Below are 19,304 nucleotides of genomic sequence, written 5' to 3' on the forward strand. Positions count from 1 at the left end.
AGGGAGGCTGAGGAGGAAGGATTACTTGAGGCCAGGAGTTTGAGACCAGTCTTGGCAACACAGCAAAACACAGTCTGTACAAAAAATACAAAACTTAGCCAGGAATGATGGTGTGCGCCTGTTATCCCAGCTACTCAGGAGGCTGAAACGAGGATCGCTTGACCCCAGGAGTTTCAGGTTGCAGTGAGCTGTGATTGCCACTGCACTCCAGCCTGGGTGACAGACCAAGATCCTGTGTCTGAAAAAAATATGTATATGTGTGTGTGTGTGTGTGTGTGTGTGTGTGTGTGTGTGTTATATGCACATGTATACGGCCTCAGAAGAAACCCATGCAAATGAGGAGGCCCTGAAGTTCTGGCCTTCATAGCTTCAAGATCAATATGCCTTGGGTTCCTTTCCTGCTCCTCGCCATGCTCCTGGGCATACTTTTGTTATGACACAGTCACTGTGTAATTATAATCACTTGTTTGTTTCCTCACAGAGTTGTGACCCCGTGAAGGCAGGAACCCTATTTATTCTATTGGTATCTCCAGCATCTAGCAAGATGCCTTGTGCACAGCAGTTAACCGATAAAAAGTGGTTGAATGAATGAATGAAGTACATTGGTACTGAAGGTAAAGGTGTGTGATCCGAGAATCTCTCTCCACGATGGCCACCAGGAGGAGCTGTTGGGTGGCTCTGGATGGTTGGTGGGTGGGGTGGGGGAGAAAGGGGTAGAGAGAGAGTATGCAATTGGTAATTCTTCAACAGGATACTTGAAATCAGGTTTTTGTAGCTCTGGACACAAGAAAGGCAACATGGGCCTTGTACCATCAAGCAAAGCAAGTCAAGAAATGGAAGTTGGAAAAAAAAGAAAAAAGAAAAAACAATCATGGCTGCTTTGGGGAATCACTGAATTGGTAAACCACCCCCATTTTCAACTTTTCTATGGCCTGAGCCTTTGATGACGGCTAGCATCAAATTGGGAGTATTCTGGAAACACCACGCCCAGGTCTGTGCCTTATATTTATAGAGCTTTTAGCACAAAGGCATTTTCTTCAAAGCACTTTAAGAGCTGGGCACGCCCTGTCACACACATGAGCTCCATGAAAGGAATTGCAACTTCACAGCAGCCCCAAGGCCTGAGCTGGCAAACAGGAATGCTTTGGAATCCACTCCCTGGCCACAGGCGAGCAGCCCAGTTTGAAACTAGCGGGAAGAATGACATCAGGTGGGACCAGTCAAATCCCTGCTGAGGGGCCCGACCTGTATTTCTGGAAGGAAACCTTCATCTTGATGATCATTGACCATGCATTAGACACATACTTTATCTCCTTTAATCCTAACATTACCCCTATTGTGCAAATGAAGAAACTCTGTGGCAAAGAGAAGCAAAATAACTGACTTCAGGACGATCACCAGTAAGAGCCAAAGCCAAGGTTGAAGCTCATCCCTCTTTACAATCATGTGTCTTTTGCTGCCGTCCTAATACATGACCTAAATGTATCAGAGAGAGAGGCTGACTTTAAGATCAAATGAGCCCAGCATGGCTCTGGGTAGACTGTACTGCCTGCTTGACTTTGAGACCACCTTGACGGCCTCAGCGTAATTCAAAAGCAGGCCCAAGTCCAGGAGTGGTGACTCACACCTGTAGTCCCAGCACTTTGGGAGGCCAAGGTGGAAGGGTGGCTTCAGCCCAGAAGTTCAAGACCAGCCTGGGCAACACAACTTTCTCTATTAAAAATACAAAAACTAGCTGGGCATTGTGGCACATGCCTATAATCCCAGCTACTTGAGAGGCTAAGGTGGGAGGATCACCCAAACCTGGGGGGATCAAGGCTGCGGTGAGCCATGATCATGCCACTGCACTCTAGTCTGCAAAAACAGAGTGAGACCTTATCTCAGAAAAAAACAATCAAACAAAACAACAACAACACAACAACAAAAAAAGCAGGGCCAAAAGAAGAAAGTCATCAAAGCCCACATTTTAGTCCATCAGTCAAGCCTTCCGGGTTCCCCATGAATCCCTGTTCTGGCTGTGGAGGGGATGATATGTGTCATGTGTTGTCACAGCCAACCACAGCAAGAAGGGCTCCAATTCCTTGCTGTCATTTTCCCCAGCTTCAGTCCCCTCACTGAGAAAAACCAAGGCAAATCGCTTCCAAGAGGCCAGCCCAACAGGATAGCACTAACTCCCCTAGTTATAAATGTCTCACACCCAGAAAGCCTCTTGTACACATTGGGATTCTGGAAAAATGTCAAAACACCACATACAATCTCTTTACCTGGAACACAAGAGTGTCCAAGTCAGGGCATTCATAGTGCCACCAGAGCGGTCTCCAATATCATGTATAGTTCCCAAGACAATTCCATTTACCATGGAAACCTCAGTCATTTTCTTCCAATAACTCCTCCTCTTAGAAAGAGCACAGATTCAAGTTCCAACTCTGCCTCTTACTAGCTGTCTGACCTGGGCAAGTTTCTTAACTTTGTCATCTGTAAAGCTGAGATAATATTGCTTACCTCACAGATGGTTATGCAAATAATGAAACAAATGACAGAAAGGTTAGGTCTGTCAGATGATAATGATATTTAAATGTTTTCACTACTCTTAGTGACATTATCTTGGGCCACGTCTCTAGTCCTGCATCAGTGATTTGTCTTTTGTTTTTGTTGCTGCTTTTTGGAGACAGAGTCTTGCTCGGTTGCCCAGTCTGGAGTGCAGTGACATGCTCCCTGCCCGCTGCAGTCTCAACCACCCAGGCTCAAGTGATCCTCCTCTTTCAGCCTCTCAGGTAGTTGGACTGCAGGCATGCACCACCACGCCCAGCTAATTTTTGTAGAGACAAAGTTTTGCCATGTTGCCCAGGCTGGTCACGAGCTCCTGAGCTCAAGTGATCTGCCCACATCAGCCCTCCAAAGTGCTGGGATTACAGGTATGAGCCACCGTGCCCGGCCCCTGATACGCTTTTATTTAGCACCTATTGTGTATGGACTCTGTCTATGAACTTATAGTGCAGTCAGAGACACTGAGGAACAGGTTAGTGTGAGACTGTGTGTATGAAATAAAAAGAATTGGAAAACAGGAAGACCAGATAAATAAAATAGAAGGAAAGTTCCACTAGAGAGGTGACACTTTAGCTGGGCTTCCAGGTGTAGTATTTCAGTAGGATAAACTTACCAGACTAGGGAAGAAGGTGTATGTTGGGAATTGCCAGGAGGCTTCAGGCCTTGTGAGTTCTTACTTCAGAAGATGGGGACTTTTGTTCATTCAGAGTGAAACGGCCAGTGAGCATTTATAAAATGTTGACCACTACTGATTTGTAGTGTTTGGTGATATCTGTGGTGTTCATACTTCTACCACAGCTGATTTCCACCAATAAAGCTGAAAGCAGGCAGGGCATGGTGGCTCACACCAGTAATCCCAGTGCTTTGGGAGGCCGAGGTGGGAGGACTGCTTGAGCCCGGGAGTTCAAGACCAGACTGGGCAACATAGTGAGATCCCATTTCTACAAAATCCAAAATAAAAAGTAATCAGGCATGGTGACATGCACCTGTGGTGCTAGCTACCTGAGAGGCTAAGGCATGAGGATCACTTGAGCCCAGGAGTTTGAGGCTGCAGTGAGCCGTGATTGTACCACTGTACTCTAACAGCCTGGAGACAGAGCAAGACCTTATCTCCAAAAAAACAAGTGAATAAATAAAAAGAATGAAAGCAGAGCTGGGGAGAGATGTTCAGCAGCCTGGCATTGCACAGTATTCCCACCATGTGAATACAATACAGATCAATGGCCTCCATAAAGTGGAGTAAAATCAGGAAGTGTTGACTTCTAAAAATCTATTACTTTGGTTTTTAACATAATTTAGTAATAAGTTTATATTGTTTAATTTTTAGTAATGGATGCATTTAACAACTGACTTGCAGAATTCCTGGAAACTTCACATTCAGCGCAGGTGATGTAACGAGCTGGCTCTGGCACACCACTGAGGCAGCTGTGAAAATCCAGGAAAGAGATGCTCATGGCATGCACCAGGGTGTGAGTTGGGAGGTGATCAAAAAAGGAAGGATTTGGGATATATGTGTGTCTGTGTGTCTGTGTGTCTGTGTGTGTGTGTGTGTGTGTGTTTTAAGACAGAGTCTTGCTCTGTTGTTTGGCTGGAGTGCAGTGGCACGATCTCGGCTCACTGCAACCTCTGCCTCCCAGGTTCAAGCAATGCTCGTGCCTCAGCCTCCCGAGTAGCTGGGATTACAGCTGCCCACCACCACCCCCGGCTAATTTTTGTATTTTTAGTAGGGATAGGATTTTGTTATGTTGGCCAGGCTGGTCTCAAACTCCTGACCCCAAGTGATCCACCCACCTCGGCCTCCCAAATTGATGGGATTACAGGTGTGAGCCACCATGCCCGGCCGGATTTTGGATATATTATGAAGATAGAGCAGGGAGGATTTGCCGGCAGCCTGCATATGGGATGGGGAGGAGGAGAGAACTCAAAGGTGACTCACGGGATCTTATTTGTCTCACTCCCTGCCTCGGCTCCCCAGGTCTTGTGGGGAACAAGTTTCTCTTTTCCTTCATGTGTGTCCAATCCTCCTTCTTCCTAAAATTAGCTCCAGCTCTACACTACAGGAGGCTTTGTGTCTTTTTCCTTTACACAGGAAGGGTTTTGAGAAAATTCCTGCTTTCCACCAAGGCATGTTTCTAAAACTATTATTTTATTTGTGTAAAACAACATCCTTATTTTATTTAAATATATATGGGAGAAGAAAAAGAGAGAGAGATGTGAGGGGAAAGAAAGTGAAGGGGGGCCGGGCGCGGTGGCTCACGCTTGTAATCCCAGCACTTTGGGAGGCCGAGACGGGCGGATCACGAGGTCAGGAGATCAAGACCATCCTGGCTAACACAGTGAAACCCCGTCTCTACTAAAAGTACAAAAAATTAGCCGGGCGAGGTGGCGGGCGCCTGTAGTCCCAGCTACTCGGGAGGCTGAGGCAGGAGAATGGCGTGAACCCGGGAGGCGGAGCTTGCAGTGAGCCGAGATCGCGCCACTGCACTCCAGCCTGGGCAACGTAGCAAGACTCCGTCTCAAAAAAAAAAAAGAAAGTGAAGGGGAAAAGGAGAAGTAAGAAGAAGAAGGGGAAGAGAATAAGGAAGGAGAAAGGAGGAAAAGGAGGAAGGGGAGGAGGATGAAGAGGAAAGGAAAGAAGAGGAGAAAAGGAAGAGGAGGAGGAAAGGCATGCTGGAACGGAGGGAAAGCAGGCATTCCCCGGAGGCCCAGGACAGCAGCCAGGATGTATAAGCTCCAACCAGGAATGGGCCCTTTCACACTGGGCTCTATATTCTCATACATCATTTAAATCCGTTACAACAAGGATGTATTGGTATTTGAATAATAAAAATCTATGGCCGGGCATAGATTACATGTGGCTCACACCTGTAATCCCAGCACTTTGGGAGGCCGAGGCGGGCAGATGACTTGAGGTCAGGAGTTTGAGACCAGCCTGGGCAACATGGGGAAACCCCATCTGTACTAAAAATATAAAAAATTAGACAGGTGTGGCGGAGGGTACCTATAGTCCCAGCTACTTGGGAGACTGAGGCATGAGAATTGCTTGAACCTGGGAGGCGGAGGTTGTAGTGAGCTGAGATCATGCCACTGCACTCACTGCACTCCAGTCTGAGCAACAGAGCAAGACTCTGTCTGAAATTAAAAAAAAAAAAAAAAAAAAAAAACTAAACTAAAGAAAGAGAGGGAGTCAAAAATAAAATATATGGTCACTAAATTCAGCTTTAAAGGAGGGAGAGATAAAGTCTTCTGAGGAGGAGGAGGAGGGCCTGGCAGTGAAAGACGGGTCAGCAATGGTCCCTGAGCAGGCAGCATGGTGTCAGGTGTCAGGCATGGGACAGGAAGTCAGAAGACCCAAGTTCTACTCCAAAAGTCTCCTAGGCTGGAGAAACCCTTTAACAGTTTCTGCTTTGGGTGAGAAAATGCTCCTATGTAAAGTGGAAATAAAAAATGCCACTTATAGCAGGGAATGGTGTCGTGTACCTATAGTCCCAGCACTCTGGGAGGCTGATGTGGGAGGATCACTTGAGCTCAGGAGTTTGAGACCAGCCTGGACAACAGAGTACGACCATGTCGAAAATAAACAAACAACAACAACAACAAAAAAAAAACACTTTCATGCCTCAGGTTATTGTATTGTGATGAGGATCACACGAGAGGACAAAAATAAAAATTATGGAAGTCTTTGGAGAAGGATTATGCACTTTACACACACGAGCTTTTGCAGTGAATTGCTTGGGAGGTTGCCAAGAATTCGTACAAAGAAACATGAACATCTTTTAAGGAAAATCCCAATGATAGTTCTTCATGTAATAGGGGTAGGACTGTTCCTCAGACTGGATGGAATCACCTAGACACATCAGTGGCCTTTGAGTAAGTCTTGAATCAATGTGATCTTTAGTCATTCTGACTCAGCGGACTTGACTTGGTACTTGACACACCTGATGGAAAATAATTAGAGGAGATTTATCCATGGTCTAACGGAGAAAAGGAAGCTAAAATGATCATTTGAAGCTGGAAAACATTGATCGGCTTCCTCTCCCTTTTCAAAGGCTCCTCCCCGGAGCTTACTTCTTGGAGGACTGGATGGCAGGTGGAGATGGTGAATGGGGTCCTGGCCCACCTGGCAGAGCACTTAAATGGTCAGGGAGCATCGGCCCCCTTTGCTGGAGTCAGCGGAGTGTCCTTCAGCTCTCAGCGCTGCTGTGGGCTTTGAGCGGCCATGTGGCTCTCAGACGAGACATCTATTGACAACCTCAAAGGGCTCCTGCACTGATCAATAACAGCATGCCTCCCCTGCCTTCAGCTAAAAGCTAAAGAGACGGGCTGGTGCATATATGATCACTAGAATTTAATTATATATCACATTGATTTTTAATTAGAACTGTAGTGAGGACCTCATCTAAAAAATATATATATATTCCAACAGGCAAATGGGTTTTACTCAATTTATCAAATAATTTGAAATGCACTGCTCCTTCTCACTTTTAAGCCTCTTGATGAGAAGGAAACCTGCTATGCAAACTCTGCCACAAGGTGAAGACCTTGAAACCTGCTAGCACGTCTCGAAAATTTTTATTCAAGTTCTGTATTTTGGCATGTAAGCCAGACACCTGGAGAAGCAACGACAAGGGGCTTCCGTGTTATTTATAACCAAGTCCAATTAACACTGGAAAAGCTCCCATTGGCTCTGATCCTGTCTAATCTCTTTGAGAAGTGGGTCCAGTGACATAGTCTGGCTCTACAATCAGGTCTAGCACCATGGCTTGCCTCATTTGGCCCCTGTTTTCTAGCAGAGCTAGGATGCCTCAAAGCTCCCCATGCACCTTCGTTTGATTTTTCAAGGCTGCAAGGCAAGAGCTTTGCAAGCTGGAGATAGACTACGGACCCAGAGCCACAACTTCATCCTTCAAAAAGGCCCTATTGGTGCTCACACTTGCAGAGAGGGCCTGAGAGACACGGGCGTTGTCCTCCAGAATCTCCAGGTTTCTCTTCAAAGTTGCTCTGGGACCTAATGGAGTCACACAAGCTGGCTAGTTGCTCACTGTGCAAGGAAGAGGAGGTTCAGATGTCAGCACCAGTCAGTACTACTGACCAAGGCACATCCAGTCACACAGTGTGGCCAGGATTCCCTCCAGCAAGGAGCCTAATGAATGTGATCTATAGTCGCAAGAATATTAGTGTTACCTACATCCCAGGCACTGCGCTAAACTCTTTGCACAGCTTGTCTTCTTTATCCATAGTTCAGAACTGTGAGATAGATCTTCATTTTGCAGATAAGAAAACAATGACTTAGGCCAGGCGCTATGGCTCACTCCTGTAATCCCAGCACTTTGGGAGGCCGAGGTGGGTGGATCACCTGAGGTTGAGAGTTCGAGACCAGCCTGACCAATGTGGTGAAATTCTGTCTGTACTAAAAATACAAAATTAGCCGGGCATGGTGGCGCATGCCTGTAATCCCAGCTACGTGGGAGGCTGAGGCAGGAGAATCGCTAGAACCCGGGAGGCGGAGGTTGCGGTGAGCCGAGATCACACTATTGCACTCCAGCCTGGCCAACAAGAGCAAAATTCCATCTCAAAAAAAGCAAAAGAAAAGAAAAGAAAATCACGACTTAGAGGGTGTGAGCAGTCTGCCCAAGTTCACACAGGTGGCAGCGCTAGGACTCGAGCTGCAAAGCTTTTGCTCTTATCCCCTCTTCTTTCCCGTCTCCTGCATCACTGGGTGTGTTCTGCCAGGCACGGTCCGCCACCTCCTCACACCTGCCAAGAACAGCCACGGGAACACTGCCAGCGGTGGTGAGAACAGAGCAGCCATTTCTGCACTTCCTCCCTGCTCACGCATCCCCTGAGCCCAGTCCGGTTCACTGCCCCACTTTCCTCATGGTGACTCATGCTATATTGACATGAGAAAAATTGCCCTGCCTCCAAGCCTTTTCTTGGGCCCGTTCTCTGCCCAAAATTTCCTTCTTTCTCCTCTCCACTAATTCATTCAATTCATCCAATATTTATTGAGCTTCTACTGCATGCCTGGCACCATGCTACATGCCAGGAATCTCAGACTAAAACATGATAGGCCATTGTCCTCACCCTAGCCAGGTAAACAGACTACTAGAAACAATGAGAGAAGCCCTATGACAGACACAAGCAAAGGTAGATACTAAACAATATGGGAGAGATGAGCATGGATGGTTTCCTAAAAGACACCCATCCTTGGGAGCCCAGCCCAAATCCCATCTCTCGCTGTGATCATCTCCTTTTCTCCACTTCTCATTCACCTCTCCCAGCCTTCCCCATGCTACGTTGCGTCTCCTTTCTCATCCATCTGTCTTACTTAGCACCACGGGCAGACTAGTTCCAGACAAAAGAAACATTCTATAATTCTAAATCCTTCCAAGTACACAGAGTATCGCTGCATACACAGAAGACTGAATGAAGACTTGAAGTATAATCAACACACCCTCTCCAGACCAAATCTTAGTCTCAGAAATCCCAGTACGGGTCATAACATACTGTAATCCCTCCATCTGGCCTGGACAACTACTAACCTGTGTCCGTCATTCTTTGGAATGAGCTCCTCTGCAGAGAAACGATGAACACGTCTACTTCCCTGAAATCTGAGTACCAGGGAAACAACAGGTGTTATGGAGGCTGAATCCTGGCTTCCCAAGAGGCCCACATGCTAATCCCTGGCATCTATGAGCACCACCTTAGAAAGCAAAGTCTGCAGATATGATAAAGTCAAGCATCATAGAATGGAGAGATTATTCCAGATTATCTGGGTGGGTCCTACATGCAATAAAAAGTGTTCTAAGGGCCGGGCGCGGTGGCTCATGCCTGGAATCCCAGCACTTTGGGAGGCTGAGGCAGGTGGATCACCTGAGATCGGAAGTTCGAGACCAGCCTGACCAACATGGAGAAATCCCAACTCTACCAAAAATACAAAATTAACCAGGCTTGGTGGCGCATGCCTGCAGTCCCAGCTACTCTGGAGGCTAAGGCAGAAGAATCACTTGAACCCGGGAGGCAGAGGTTGTGGTGGGCCAAGATCCCACCGGGCCAAGATCCCGCCATTGTCTTCCAGCCTGGACAACAAGAGTGAAAACCTGTCTCAAAAAAAAAGGTTCTAAGAAGGATACAGGGGGAGATTTCAGGCAGAAGAGGACAAGGTGGTGCGACCATGGAGGCAGAGATTGGAGTATGCAGTAATGCGTCCACATGCCAAGGAATTCCGGCAGCCCTGCCAACTTCGATTTTGGCCAACAAGGACAGATTTTGGACTTCTGATCTCCTAAGCTACAAGAGAATAAACTTGGGTTGTTCTGAGCCGCCGGGTGTGTGGTGGTGTGTTACAGCTGTCGTAGGAAACAATACAGTTGCTTACAAGTGTCGTGGAAGACAGCAGCAGGTACATGAGCTCATGCTGGAAGATCCCAGGTGGTCCCCTCCTGCATTTAGGGAGGAAGGGAGCCTCTTCTTAGACTGGAGATCTGCCCTTCATCTACTCCAAGGGATAGATTGTGACTTTTTTATGGGAAATGGCAAGGCTTTGGGTTGTGGGTCACTCTTTTCTTTCCTCCTCCTCCTCCTTTTTTTTTTTTTTTTTTTTGAAATGGGGTCTTGCAAAGTTGCCCAGCCTGGTCTTGAACTCCTGGGCTCCCATGATCCTCTCATCTCAGCCTCCCAAGTAGGTGGGACTACAGGTGTGCACCACCATGCCCAATTTCTTCCTTACCTTCTTCCCCATATTTCCAGAAGTCTTTGATGTAATAGAGTTTCTGAATTATTTCACTGTGTTTAGAGATAGTTCACCTAGTCAGAAGAAAAATAAGCATAAATCCTCTTCCCAGAACTAAAGGAAATCAAAGCTCGCTGAATGGAACCAAGCAAGAAAATGTGTTGAAAAACATGACCTACAACTTTTTCAATATATACTTTATGCTTCATCTCTTCATGCCCCTTTCTCCTGGCATGGATGTTGTCTGAGAAGGAGCACTACAGTTTAGTGTTAAACTTATCTGTGTACTCTCTAGTTGCTATAGGCTAATGCAGTAGTAGGAGTTGGAAAGAAGACAATACAGATGAAAATTCAGCAAGGACTATGCAATTCTGTGCAAGTAGGATTTAAGGATTTTTACACCCTTAAAACAAAGGTAGTCTTAGTGCACTTTCTCCTGAAGTGGGTTCCTTCATTCCTTAGCCACAGGTGAACTGATGCTCACTCTCGTGTTGTTGAAGAAACACTTAAAACACATGAGCCAAAAATTGCAATAGAACATATTCCTCCTATCGGGAGCATGGGACCTCTGTAATGGAGTACTCTGCCAAGATCTTAATGAGACAAAAACCCCTTAAGTGTTATAAAAATAAGAAATAAGAGGGCAGTGAATTTAGTTAATCCCATTGATTTCCTAATTCTTTGCCCTTGTTCCCAAAGTATACATTTAGAAATGAGATGTAATTCTGGGAGTGATTTTCAACAGCCTCATGAAGGTGAGTAACTTGCATATTCTCCCTCCATGTCTACCACCTACCACTGTAAAATATAGACAAAAGTGCGTGTGGCTCTAGGGAAAACTTTCCAGTCACTTATTTAATAAATGCAGTATTATGCTGTTGCGAGGGTGAGGGATGAATAAAGCAACTGGAATGGGAAGTGTGGGTAAAACTCTAAGGCTTCAATGCTTTCTTCCTCATGGGCTGTCTTGGGCAGTGGGTTAGCCAAGGGGAAGTAGATGTGGTATCCTTAGTTGTTCAATGGCATGGCAGCATAAAGCCACCATCAGTTTGCACCAACCCAATGTTTTTGAAAATATTAAAAATGCACACCTAGAAGGTTCAAATCCGGTGTTATAGTGAAGTGGAGAGCAATTCCATTCAAATGAAAATTACCATAAAATTCATTGCAGGAGCTTTCGATGTGCACTGTGTTGCCAAGGCAGCATGCCATGACGCCAGTGTTCTTTTATAACCCTCTTCTCCTACAAGCAATGTTAACTTTGTGTGTGTCTACTTTGTATGTTAAGCACCTTTCAATTCAGTCCATTTTCAGATACTGCAGATAGCATTGCCACTGTCATCTTTGTGCATAGAAGCTGTTCTCCCAACTTTTCCTCTGCTTGTAGAGTATTTGAAACCAGATTTCAATGTCTAGCCCTTTCTCTGACTTCTGGTATCCCTCTTAGAAGTCACTTCTTTTCTGAGTACTTTTACTTTCTTATATGAGTGCAAAGGAACTGAAACTTCTTGCTCCCCTGGTCAAACAAATTGCACAGATATCTAGAGTTATATACAGAAAACACCTAAATAGTCTCAAAAGATTGTTACTAAGCATAACTCAAGGCATTTGTCCTTTTTCACTCAAAGTTCATAAATGTGAAGCTGGTTTTCATTTTACCAACTTTTGTCTACAATTAAGATGAAAAAAGGAAAATACCAAAATCCCATAGGCAATGCTGAGTTCCTGCATGCTGATCCTAAATATTCCCAGACAAGAATCTAGAAAAAAATCAGTAAATGAGTAGATCTTCACAGTCGAAACTCAGGCGATCTGGAGAGGTCTAGATAAAAGCAGGCAGTATCAAGTCAATATCAAAACTTGTAAAATCTTGAAGATTTCACAGTGACTAATGATTTAGTCAATTGTCAATATCAGTGGAATCTATTTGTCTCTAGTATAGACCTAATTTTAATTATTTTAAAAGAATTACTCTACTCCTCATTTATTCTCCACATTGATATACAGTAAACAAAATTAAATACTACCCACATTGATGTGAGCCCTCTGCTTGTGGGTTTTCTCCTTGTTTTCAAATGTCTAAGCAGATCTCTACTCTCTGATCCCAATACACATCTTTCTGTTGGGAGATATCAAGAGAGTTTTACCTGCAACCAGGTAATTACTACTGGGAGGCTGTGTGGGATATGAGTTATGAGCCCTCCTATGACATCTCCTGGGACACATATGATTGGTGGTAGAAGAAGCCAATCAATTATAACTCCGATCCATCATTTGAAGTCAGTTTAATACACAGGTACCTCATTTGTAACAATGCTGAACAATATCAAATTTCAATTTTGAAAGAGCTTGTTCTCCCAGGAACATTGAAAGCATTGCAAGTACAGTCTTTGTTTATTTGCCAGTTTTTGCAATTCATCTTTTTAAAAGGTGCACGTAGATCTTATTGTGATTTCCTTCCATACCAGACGTGCATCACAAATTACCAATTTCATTAGTTTTCCAAAAATGAGGACAAATCCTTCATTGTATAGTAAGTACTAAAATCTTTAGATCTGTAAAGGGAATCTGGCCAAATTTTTTCCTCCAAGAACAGCTACTTTAAACCACAAGTTTCAGCTAAGAAACTTCCTGGCATCATTAGCACATTAATTAATAACCAAGAAGACATAAGAAGATTTATATATGATGTTTGCTCTTAAGTGTAATATAATTCCCTGACTTCATAACCAAGATTTTTTCAAACCTGAGTATTGAAAGCAACAAAGAATATACTATTCCTTTCCCCATTTACAAAAGAAAGACTGGTTTTACCTTCGTTTAACTACTAATATTACTGACTGTAGCCATGGCAACAATATAAAAAATAATTGAGATAATAATAAAAGGATGTTTTGTAAACTTTATTTTAATGAAGGACTATGAATTTCACAATAATACAGCTTATATGTTTATAAATGTGATCAGCCCTCAAATACAAACAAAACCCACCGTTAGAATCACTATCAGTGGGGGAATGTTAAGTGACTGGAATGTTTTACTAGAGCTTACTTTGATTTGAAGAAGCAAATCACAAGGAAACAGCTTACTTTTGAGATTGTAAAGAAACCATATAAAATATGTCCACTTAATACATATTCATTTCATCTCTACTTCCCACATCTACAGATCTATGGAGTGAGAAAAGATCTTCCTGGCCTTGTCAGTGCTTGAGTCATAAAAATAGATTCAGAAATGTTTATTTCTATTGACTTTTCCACTCTGGACTTTGGTGAGATTATTATGGTTCACGTAATTGTATTATTTTCAAAAAATTGTTAAATGTGATTGGCCTTTTGTAAGACTTTTTAATTAAATAAATTGACAATTTATGAAACATTCCCTTGTCAGAATATGAAAATTGGTTAATATGGTTATTGGAAAATATGATTATTGCAGCAACACTAGGTGCAATAATTCAGGAAAGGATAGCATTTACTCTTAAGTCAAAAAGATATCAAGATTGTGGCCGGGCACAGTGGCTCACACCTGTAATCCCAGCACTTTGGGAGGCCAAGGCGGGCGGATCACTTGATTTCAGGAGTTTGAGACCAGCCTGGCCAACATGGTGAAACCCTGTCTCTACCAAAAATACAAAAATTAGCTGGGCATGGTGGTACACACCTGTGATCCCAGCTACTCGGGAGGCTGAGACAGGAGAATCTCTTGAACCCGGGAGGCAGATGTTGCAGTGAGCCGCGATAGTGCCACTACACTCCAGCCTGGGCAACAGAAGAGACTCCATCTCAAAAAAAAAGCAATCAAGATTGTGAGTTCAGCACACACTAAAGCTTCTCTGCTTCTACTGTATATAAATGCTTTCTATGCCAAATTCATACACATTTTAGAAAATTACTAAATTGTCCCAAAGAAGAAAAAAACGTTGTACATTGTCATTGTATTCAAAAGCAAGAAATAACCAATGCTATAGAGAAAGAATACAAATGCATTAATTCATGAACTAAACACAGCTAAAGTAGAAATGAATGAATTAAAATGTGGAACAGAGGAAATACCCAGAACATAGCATAGAGAGATAAAAACGTGAAGATTGCTTTTAAAATTACTTAAAACACATGGAAAACAGGAGGATTTGATGAATAGACTTTCAGTAGGAGAGTATAGAAAGAATAAAGGATAAAAAACATCCAAATTTTTTAAAACTGGAGAAATTTTTAGGAAAAATGAAAGCTATACATCAGAATTAAACTACCCACTAGGATTAATGAAGTTAAAATCTCTGTACATACATGTTAAAACTGCAAAATTTGCACAATTTAAAACTGAAAACACCATAAGTGATCAGAGGAAAAATTAGACTGCCCACAAAAGAAACATCACTAACAGACTTTTCATGAACAATAAAACAAAACAAAACCAAAAAAAATGCCAGAAGAAAGTTAAGTACTATCTTAAAAACAGTTGAGGCAAAATAACTATTAACTTGGAATTCTGTTCCCAGACCATCTTTTAAGAATGAGAACAAAATAGAAACATTTTCAGAGACATCAGGACCTAGGAAATATATTCTCTCAGATGTTTGCTGGAAGAACAACTAAAGAATATACCTCCACAAGAAGAAGACTGAGTCCACAATAAAGAAATCAGTTTCTGTTTTATTTTTATTTAACTTTTATTAACTTTTATTTTAAGTTCAGGGGTCCATGTGCAGGTCTGTTATATAGGTATGCTTGTGTCATAGGGGTTTGTCATACAGATTGTTTCATCACCCAGGTATTAAGCCTCGTACTTATTAGTTATTATTTTTCCCCTTCCTCTCCCTCCTACCCTTCACCCTCTGAAAAAACCCCAGTGTGTGTTGTTTCCCTCTTTGTGTCCATGTGTTCTCATCATTTTGCTCCCATTTGTCAGTGAGAACATGCAGTATTTAGTTTTCTGTTCCTCTGTTAGTTTGCTAAGGATGATGACCTCCAGTTCCATCCATTTCCTGCAAAGGGCATAATCTTGTCATTTTTTATGGCTGCATAGTATCCCATGTTGTATATGTACTACATGTCCTTTATCCAGTCTACCACTGATGGGCATTTAGGTTGATTCCATGTCTTTGCTGTTGTAAATAGTGCTTCGATGAACATATGCATGCGTGTGTCTTTATGATAGAACAATTTCTACTCCTTTTGGTATATACCCAGTAATGGGATTGTTGGGTCGAGTGGTGTTTCTGTTTTAGGTCCTTGAGGAACAAAGGGAACAAGTTTCAAGGATCAGGACACAAATGCAGCAGAAACAGGATTCTAGTATTTCTTCCTACAGAACTGTGAGTCGGGAAGTATTCTAAGATAACCCCAAACTTCCTTGCAATCCTATCATAATTAATAAATCCTAGAGCAGTAACAGAAAGAGGAAGACAAAAAAGAAAGGAAGAAAAGAAAGAGAAGAAATGTTGTGATTAAAAGAAGCTTGAACTGAGGTGTAGGTGACAACATGGTGTTCAGATAAAGAGAGTGTTTGAAAATAGCACAGAATGTAACTGTATTGCCGTGTTACAGAGAATATAGACACTGGTGAATTTTAAGTCTTGAAAAAATATATAAGTATACACATTAAAATGTCATTAACACTAATAGACTAGAAATGCAGGCCGGGCGCGGTGGCTCAAGCCTGTAATCCCAGCACTTTGGGAGGCGGAGGCAGGTGGATCACGAGGTCAGGAGATCGAGACCATCCTGGCTAACACGGTGAAACCCCGTCTCTACTAAAAAACACAAATAACTAGCCGGGCGAGGTGGCGGGCGCCTGTAGTCCCAGCTGCTCCGGAGGCCGAGGCAGGAGAATGGCGTAAACCTGGGAGGCGGAGCTTGCAGTGAGCTGAGATCCCGCCACTGCACTCCAGCCCAGGCGACAGAGCAAGACTCTGTCTCAAAAAAAAAAAAAAAAAAAAAAAAACCACGAAATGCAATAAATAAATTTCATATCAGTAGAAAAAAAATTTTAAAACTGAATGGACCGCATAGCTATTCACCATTCTGTGATGATAGTGGCCCTTGGGGTGTGGACTGGGAACACTAGGGTAGGAGGCTAAAGAGGATTTTAGTTTTAACTCTAATGCTTTATTGCCTTAAAAAAATATGTCGTGATGAGGCCTCTTTCCCTGCCGCCGCGGAGGCGGAGGCCTGGGTGCATTCAAGATTCTGCTTCACCGGTAACCCACCGCCATGGCCGAGGAAGGCATTGCTGCTGGAGGTGTAATGGACGTTAATACTGCTTTACAAGAGGTGCTGAAGACGGCCCTCATCCACGATGGCCTAGCACGTGGAATTCGCGAAGCTGCCAAAGCCTTAGACAAGCTCCAAGCCCATCTTTGTGTGCTTGCATCCAACTGTGATGAGCCTATGTATGTCAAGTTGGTGGAGGCCCTTTGTGCTGAACACCAGATCAACCTAATTAAGGTTGATGACAACAAGAAACTAGGAGAATGGGTAGTCCCCTGTAAAATTGACAAAGAGGGGAAACCCCGTAAAGTGGTTGGTTGCAGTTGTGTAGTAGTTAAGGACTCCATGGAAAGGAGTCTCAGGCCAAGGATGTTATCGAAGAGTACTTCAAATGCAAGAAATGAATAAATAAATCTTTGGCTCACAAAAAAAAAAAAAAAAAGTCAAGCAAATATGACAAAATTTGAAAAGTTAGTATTTCTAGGTGTTAACATTTCTAGGAATATAGATGTTTGTTACATCATCCTTTATACTTTCTCATGTTAAAATACTGCAAGCAAATATGACAAAATTTGAAAAGTTAATATTTCTAGGTGTTACCATTTCTAGGTATATAGGTTTTTGTTACATTATCCTTTCTACTTTCCCATATTTTTATTTTATTTCCCATTATCCTTTATACTTTCTGATATTTATTTTTTAAAAAAATGGAAAGCTTCTGTGCTTATTCTGAGCTGTTATCCAAGCGTGGGTAGAACATGAATGAATTCCAAAGCAGTCCAGGTTCAAGTCCATGAAGTCTAGCAGATCAGTTCAGCTCCCATCCGGAGCAGACACAGGGCTGTGACGCATCCCCCATCTGTTATGTACAGGTGCGAAAAATTCTTCATGGAAGAGAACTCCAGTGAACTTAAAGGGTCACTGCCTTTTAAACACTAGTAGTTTATAAAAGCCCCATTATCTTATGCTCTCTGTTGGTTTGAATTACTCATTCCTGGCTTCAGTGTGCAAGTAGTGGAACAAAGATATCAATATAGAAACTGCCATAGCTGGGGGTCAGCAGGGGGTTACCCAATTAGAGAACCCTTAAGAAACCACAGAAAAGAAAATAACTTCTCTGCCATAATAAGGACCCTCTCCACGGGAGATGGAACAATCACTCTGTGTGTTAGTTTTCTCTTGCAGTGGGTGAATCATGGATCACAATGAGAAACAGTAGATTGTCTTCTGTGAATGATGGACGCTGGCGGCGGGTTGCCTGTGGGATTAGTTGTTCCCTGGTACAGCTGTTAGACAGCACTCCACCCACGCATTAGGGAAAAGGAGTTAGAAAAGACAACACAAAGGGCAAATCAGTGAATGGGCTGTGTTTGCATTTCTCTCAATGAACGTTTACATGAGAAACATTCTCAAATGCGCTGCAGGCTGTTGGAATACAGCAAGATCACGGTTATTGGCTTAAGGAAGTCCTGTAAATGTCCTCCTCATTCTTCAATGGTGGATCCTAGTCTCAGTGGTCAGAAGGCTTCCTTTTTATTGCGCAGTCAGGAAGGGCTCGGGGCAGGCACTAGATCTGGATATTGATGCTACAATCCCTACCAAAGACGGCAAAACCCCAACCCAGGCAGCGGCAGTGGGGATAGAGAATAGGTTATAGATTTGAGAGAGGTTTTAGAGGTAGAATCATAGGAATTGGTGGCTGGTTACCTATGCAAGAGTTGTCAGTCAAGAAGTATTCCAAGATAACCCCAAACTTTCTTGCAATCCTATCAATTAACTTAGGAAATGAGAAATAGTAGCGCTAAAGGAGAGATGGGGGTGGCAGGCAGAACAATTAGATGAAGTCTTGGAGACACCGAGGAACATACGGACTTTCATGGGGGTAGATCTGGTAAGAAACTGGAAATGTGCAACTGGAGGTTACGTAGAGATCAGGAGATGGCAATTTAGAAATCACAGGTGCAGTGCTGGCAGCTGATTCACAGGTGTGGGTGGGACTGGCAAAGGCAGCATGTGATGTGGTAAAAGGGCTGAGAGTCCTCCAGTCAAAGACTTCTCCCAGCCATGGGGGTTTCACGGAGTAGCTTCCTGAAAGGGACTGTGAGAGTGGTAAGCAGGCGAGACCCCGGCCCCCATTTAAGTATAGATCAGCACTTTCTCATTTCCAAAGTAAGATCCCTACATTAGACTTCAAATGAAGAGAGTGTCTTATGGCTCCAAAACTTTTCTGAAAACCCTTGCTCTTGTTCACAGATTGGCTGAGGCTCACTAAACTTCTCCCGTGAGGAAAGGAAACACTTATACACTGCTGGTGGGAATGTAAATTAGTTCAGCGACTGTGGAAAGCAGTCAGGAGATTTTACTTTTTTATTATTACTATTATTATTTTTTAATTATTAAACTTTAAGTTCTAGGGTACATGTGCACAACGTGCAGGTTTGTTACATATGTATACATATGCCATGGAGATTTTTCAAAGAACTTAAAACAGAGCTACCATTCGACTCAGCAATCCCATTGCCAGGAATATAAATCACTCTACCATAAAGACAGAGGAACACATATGATCATCGCAGCTCTATTCACAACCGCGAAGACACACAATCAACCTAGGTGCCCATCAATGGTGGATTGGATAAAGAAAATGTGGTACAGGCTGGGCGCGGTGGCTCATGCCTGTAATCCCAGCACTTTGGGAGGCTGAGGTGGGAGGATCATGAGGTCAGGAGATCGAGACCATCCTGGCTAACACAGTGAAACCCTGTCTCCACTAAAAATACAAAAAGAAATTACCCAGGAGTGGTGGCAGGTGC

The 19,304-nt window shown here is 43.3% G+C and overlaps 1 pseudogene across 1 annotated transcript; it reads left to right on the forward strand.

The window, feature by feature from the left end:
• Positions 1 to 16,440: 16,440 nt before the first annotated feature.
• On the forward strand, positions 16,441 to 16,933 carry LOC111528038 (annotated as a pseudogene). Its single transcript, XR_002726843.2, has one exon. The product of XR_002726843.2 is annotated as a 40S ribosomal protein S12 pseudogene (transcript).
• Positions 16,934 to 19,304: the final 2,371 nt, after the last annotated feature.

Source organism: Piliocolobus tephrosceles, chromosome 9, assembly GCF_002776525.5.
Source record: "Piliocolobus tephrosceles isolate RC106 chromosome 9, ASM277652v3, whole genome shotgun sequence".
In the NCBI taxonomy this organism is placed as follows: Eukaryota; Metazoa; Chordata; class Mammalia; order Primates; family Cercopithecidae; genus Piliocolobus; species Piliocolobus tephrosceles.